This window comes from Adiantum capillus-veneris, chromosome 11 (genome assembly GCF_014529385.1).
Source record: "Adiantum capillus-veneris isolate H3 chromosome 11, ASM1452938v2, whole genome shotgun sequence".
Lineage (NCBI taxonomy): Eukaryota > Viridiplantae > Streptophyta > Polypodiopsida > Polypodiales > Pteridaceae > Adiantum > Adiantum capillus-veneris.
In genome coordinates this window covers 23284193-23290192 of record NC_140941.1, presented here as the reverse complement: position 1 = coordinate 23290192, position 6000 = coordinate 23284193, and positions in this window count along the sequence as shown.

Here is a 6000-nt window from a genome sequence, read left to right as displayed (position 1 = left end):
CCTGAAGATTGCCTGGGCAGGACCATTTGAGGTAGACTAGGTCTTCTCCAATGGCACAGTCAGACTGAAAGATTTATCTGGATTATTGTTGCCAGGAGTATATAATGGGTCAAAGATCATGCTTTATTATTCAGAGGCTAGAGAAACTGGGCAAGAACAAGGTACTAAGGAACTGGAACTTGCTGATCAAGAGATACCAAAATTAGACATTTTTGGACTTTTTCATGTGCAACCAGTTTCAATTTCAGAACCAGTACCAGAAGAACCAAATCAGGCTGACCTTAGAATCAGTACCAGTATGGTCGAGCCAAACTGAAAATCAGTCCAGTATCAGTGGAGGCACACTTTCCAATTTTTAAGCGCCCAACGATCAGATGGCACGCGAGTAGTAATTATTTCAAGGATGGGTCATAGTCTTGTCCAATGCATGTCTGCCACGACAGCAGCGACGCACACAAGTCTAGGAACGGCGAGTGGTGGAGCTATTATGGCGCAAACACGTATAACAGTCAGGAGAGTTAGTATTTTTCCGCACAAATCCCCTGCGTGACGCTTTCCTCCTATTAACCATTCACCATCACCAAGCTCTGAGGTTTCTTCGTTACAGCCACAAACCTCGACCTCTGAAGAGACAGTTGACTGTCAGCTAGCCTTGCCAGTGACACCAGGGTACAGTTTTGACACGACAAGTAAGTCTTCTTCTCCTTCGCTTGTTTCATCGTCATCGTCTTCACAGTGTATGGGTAGAAGGAAACGCTCAGAGAAGATGCACGAGTCTCTTGAGGAAACCCATGCCATAGTTGCAAAAGGCAAGTCTTCTCATCATACCGTACAGTAAAATCCAACGTTATGTATTCATTGACCAAGCAATGACTCTGCTACAACTATGGGATCTCCGAGTTGTGTTGCAAGCTACATGAATTGCTTTTGACGTAGACATCATCAAGCAAGTTCTTGATTCTTTCGACGCTAAAGATGGCAGTGCCAGGGTAAATGGTAGAAAGGTGTCACTGACATCAGAGACCATAGCTTTTGCATTCAGAATGCCCAACGAGCCCAAACCATCTGTGGCAACTCCACAGCAGATAAGTATAGCTCTGAAGGAGGATGAAGCGGCTAAATGTAAGCATAAGGCAAGTGGTCAAGGAGTTCGAGTAGCAGGACTGGAAGCTTCCACTGCTTACAGGTTTGTAGCCGAAGCAATAAGCCTTAAAAACAACCCAACGTATGTATCCAAAAAAAAAATTGCTATGTTGTTGTTCAAGATATTGGATCCAAAGGTTCCTATTAACCTTTGTCAAATTCTCTCGCACAATGTACTCCAGCAAACTGCCAAGCTAAAATCTCAAAATGTTTTAAAATCTTGGTATGTTTGGCAATTCCTGTATTGGGCCATTGCTGCAGATGCTCATGAGCAGGTAAAGAAGGCTTGGAGTGAGAAGCCAATTTCTGAGCCTAAGAACATTGAGTTGTCCTCAAACGATGAAGCAACGGACAGTCAGACTACTTCAACAGACCTGAAAAGAAAAGCAACTGCAGAACAGGCTGGCAGTTCAAAGAAGCCAAAGACTACACTGACAAAGAGCAGTGAGTTTTTGAAGCAGATAGAAAGCCAGGTCAAGATAGTGAATACTGAGAAAGCTGTAGTGAGCCAGACAGAGCAGCAATCTTCTCAGAAGACTATGCCTAGCCAGTCAATAGCACAAAGTGCAATTGCTACTGGTTCTAGAAAAGATCAAGCCAAGCCAGCCACTTCTGAGAAGATAGCAGACCAATTAGTGGACAAGGGCAAGAGCCACATGGACAAAGGCAAAGGTCCAGCTTCTTCGACTCTGCCAGGTGGAGTTCCTACTCCAAATACTGAACACATTCTGCAACTGGTAAAAGAGGACAAGTTGCAGCAAATGCAGACTCATCAATTGAAAGGGCATCTTCTGCTACGGAAAGATGATTATGCAACTTTACCCTACATGGCTCCAGTGACAATATATGAGCCTACTGATTCTGATCCAACCACAGTTAAAGACAGATGTTCAGTCCTCATACAGTCTTCTTGGAATACCATTGTCAGTTGTATGGGACAACTGATGGAGGCTGCTGGATCAGAAGATGAAGTGAAAAAGCTTAAAATTGACTTCAAGGAGGCACAAGATCAGATTGAAAAGCTCCAGAAATCCAGGGAAGAGCAGAACATACAACACAGGGTACTGGAAGCTCATTCAGAATGGTTAATGAGTTGTTAAACAAGAAGCTAGCTAAGGCTGAATCGGAGATAATGATCATCAAGAATCAACGAAATGAAGCAGTGAGAGCTGCAGAACGGACTGAAACAATGCTCAAAATGAAGTGGGCGGAATTCAAAAACCTGTTAATTTGCCATACAGCTCTGAAGGCCTCTCTGACTGAAAGATACATCTATAGCAGCTTGTCTAAAATTCTAAATCCATCAGGCAATGCTGTTTTCGATTTAGAGAATTTGAAGTCCTTGATGGTATGCAGAGTGATTTGCAGGACAAGGTAATTGAATATAACACTGCTCTGATGAATCAAGCTATATTAGATTATATTGAGCAGCAAACTTCTTCGGATGAGGAAGAAGAAGACAAGGAAGATGAAGCTGATAAGGAGGAGGATGATCAAGAAGCAGGGCATACAAATGATGATGATGATGCCCCACCACCATCTCCACCTCTAGGACCTGGTACTGGTGGTACAGGGCCAATTGAAGGAGGCCAGTCAGTCACAGCCAGACCAGCCAGGTCAGAATGAGGGCCAGCAGGAAGGACAGGAAGAAGGGCATCAGTTGGGTAACCAGCAGACTGAAGAGCAGCAGCCCAGTCACTCTGGGAATCAGTCAGTTGATCAGTCCCAGCTCAGCAGGGATGCTAATGGGAAAATGAAGGTGCAGGCTGAGGGACCAGTTGTTGATCATCAACATTCACTGCAGCTCATTACCCTGAATAGGCAATTGAGACATCAATAGGCCTCCATAATTAGACAGTATCTGGAGGATGATGATCTCTTGTCTGATTTGGAAAGATTTCAAAGGCTATATGTTGGAGCCAGGGAAATGGTGGAACATTGGAAATCAACAGCTTTCCATGATAAAGAAGCTTGTCGTTTACCTGCGCATCCTAGTACAGTCCAGCTGCTGGAACAAGTTCCTGAATGGATACTCAATGATGACGAGAGAGTGATAAACCCACACTTGCAAAGGCACTCTACTGCAGATTGTCGCTCCCTTGCCCTAGAACTAGAACTTCTGCTGGGTAACAAACCAACTTATCGATGTATGAAGGATGTTAGGGTACAACTCAAGGAAGTTTTGGTGCAAATGCAAACTGCCAGAGGAGTTTTGGATCAGAGAGCCATTCTTGAGGACCAGACAACCACTAGCAAAGGACCTCAAACTAGAATGTCAGTCGGAGCACAAGAAACTGCTCTCCGAACATTGTTCCAGCTAGTGAGAATCACCAAAAAGATGATGCAGCAAGAGAACCAGGCTGTTCTCAATTTTTTAGAATTCGTGTTTGATTCTCCAGTTCTCTTGTATGCCATTCCAGCAAGAGAAACAGACTTGCCAAGATTCTTTCCAGCACTGTATCCTCAACATCCAGAACGAGTTGATCGCCTCACATACTTCAAAATCACTGATGAGCTTCAGGATTGGTATGAGCGATCGACTATGGAATGGAAGACTTGGCAAACGCTATTCAATGATGCTCTCCAAATCAATGATATTCAGGCACTGAAAGAGGAGATGCATAGGATCCAGCTGTGTACGGGCCAGTGGAAGATTCAAGTCAGAGGACTGACCCGGATTACTAATCAGTTGCTACAACTTACAATCGAATCTTCTAAATTGCCTGAAAAAGACATTGCAGCAAAGCCGAGTTTGGCACCACAGTACAGGGAGATGGATGAAATTCTTTTCGAAGCTCGAGTCAAAACTAATCAGCCTCTTCCAGAAGGATGGATCCATACTGCTTCGCATTGTCATAAGCTGGCTAGAACCAGAATTAGCAAGGGCACGCGTACACTCTATGATCCTGACACCAAAACCTATCATTCCCTCACACCTTATGAAGTAGAGATGACCACCGACAGGCGGGATCAACTTGAGTAGGAGGCCATTTACCGACTGATTCAGAAGGAGAATGTTGGTACTGGGAATCCTCAGGCACCCTCCAGGTCAAAGGGAAAACGGAAGATAGTCCAATGGAAGGATACTGGGTAGTTCCATCTCAGAATTCAGTGATGACTTTTCTCCTCAACAGGCAGGTGGATATGAGAGCTCTAACTTAGGCTTATGAGAGCTCCACCTTGGCCTGGTGAGAGCTCTACCTTGGCCTTTTCAGCTGCCTACTCGCAATCTTTGTATGGCCACTCTGTCAGTGGTCGAGCCAGATTCCCAACATCAGAACCAGACGGTGGATTTTTCAGTCTCACATCAGAATCAGACAGGGGAATTTTTCAAAAATTTTGGAGTCTTGCCAAAATTCAAGAAAAAAGGGAAGGATGTAGACGGTTGGATAGTTCACTGTGTGGGAACGTCTTCTTAGGAGATGGGCAGCGAATTACTTAGTAATTATTATGGTAATTACTACAGTAAACCCGAAGTGTATAAATAGGACCCATTACATTGTAATCGGGTTGGCAATTGTTATCATTTGGATTAGCGCCTTGGCTATACTTTTACTTGAGAATCATTGGCAGTATTGTCGGCTATACTTTCTCTTTGTAAATCATATTCGCTATAATCTTGATCTATAATCCCAATCATGGCATATATTCCAGCTATACTTACTTCTTGTCCAGTCTTCTGAATCTGAATCTGAACCTTATTTCCAGTACATAAGTCTGATTCTTATTTCAGTATCCAAATTCCAGTCTAGTTTCTGATTCTTGTCCAGTCTACTGTCTGAAATCTTCCTACACTAGTAGTTGAAATCTTCTAACACTGGAATTAGCTGTCTCAAGAGATCAGCTCCAATTCCAACTTTCAAGTAGGAAAGCACTCAATCTAGTCTCAAGTACACAACTCCCAATACAAGCAGGGAACGCACGCACAATCCATAGATCCCAAGGCTTGACAATGACAACAGTTGCATTTGACCCTACTGGGATCCAATCTCATGGCCTGGTCTACACAGCTCTATCACATATCAAAGACCCTACAGATCTGCATATTCTTAGTCCCATTATCAAGAGCCATATCAAAACTGACCCCATAGTCCAGAAAGAAATCAAACACCTCCGAACAGATGCTAGGTGGTCCTACTTGAATGAGCCCCTGGTTGCAATTGCGCAAACACACCATGTTGTTGCATCATTAAACATCGTCTCAATCAACAAACACATTGACCACATCAAGGGCGACCCAAACTTCATGTTATCCAGTATCTTGTGCTTCCAAGAAACAAAACAAAAAAAAGTACGAACCCCCTGACACCAAACTTTGAGCATATTTAACATTGTAATGGTTATGGTGTATCTATATTCCACCATCCAAGCATTCAATCCATATCTCAAAAAACTGTCTCAAGAGGACGACTTGAAATAATCCATGCAGCTTTCTATTTCAAAAATCAAACTTCAACTCATATCCATGTCATGAATGTATACAAATCACCCAAGACACCATTAAAGACACTTCTTTTAGAACTCCAGCACTTGATACAAGAAAATGATAAAAAAAACTTGAGCATCATACTAGGGGACTTCAACATCGACATCGGCACCACAAACACCCAATACCAACAGTTGGAATCTCTACTTCATTCGGAGAACTATCGGCAACAAATCAAAGAAACAACAACCATCTATAATTCAATGCTAGACCATATTTGGGTGAGAAGCCAACAACCTCGCTACATTTGTGGCACAATATTTTGCTTTTGGTCAGATCATTCAATCACATATATACTAATTCCAAAATAAATAAACCAAAGATCATCCCTCCCTTCCCACTTTCCCCTCCCTTCCCGCCCCACCAACCCA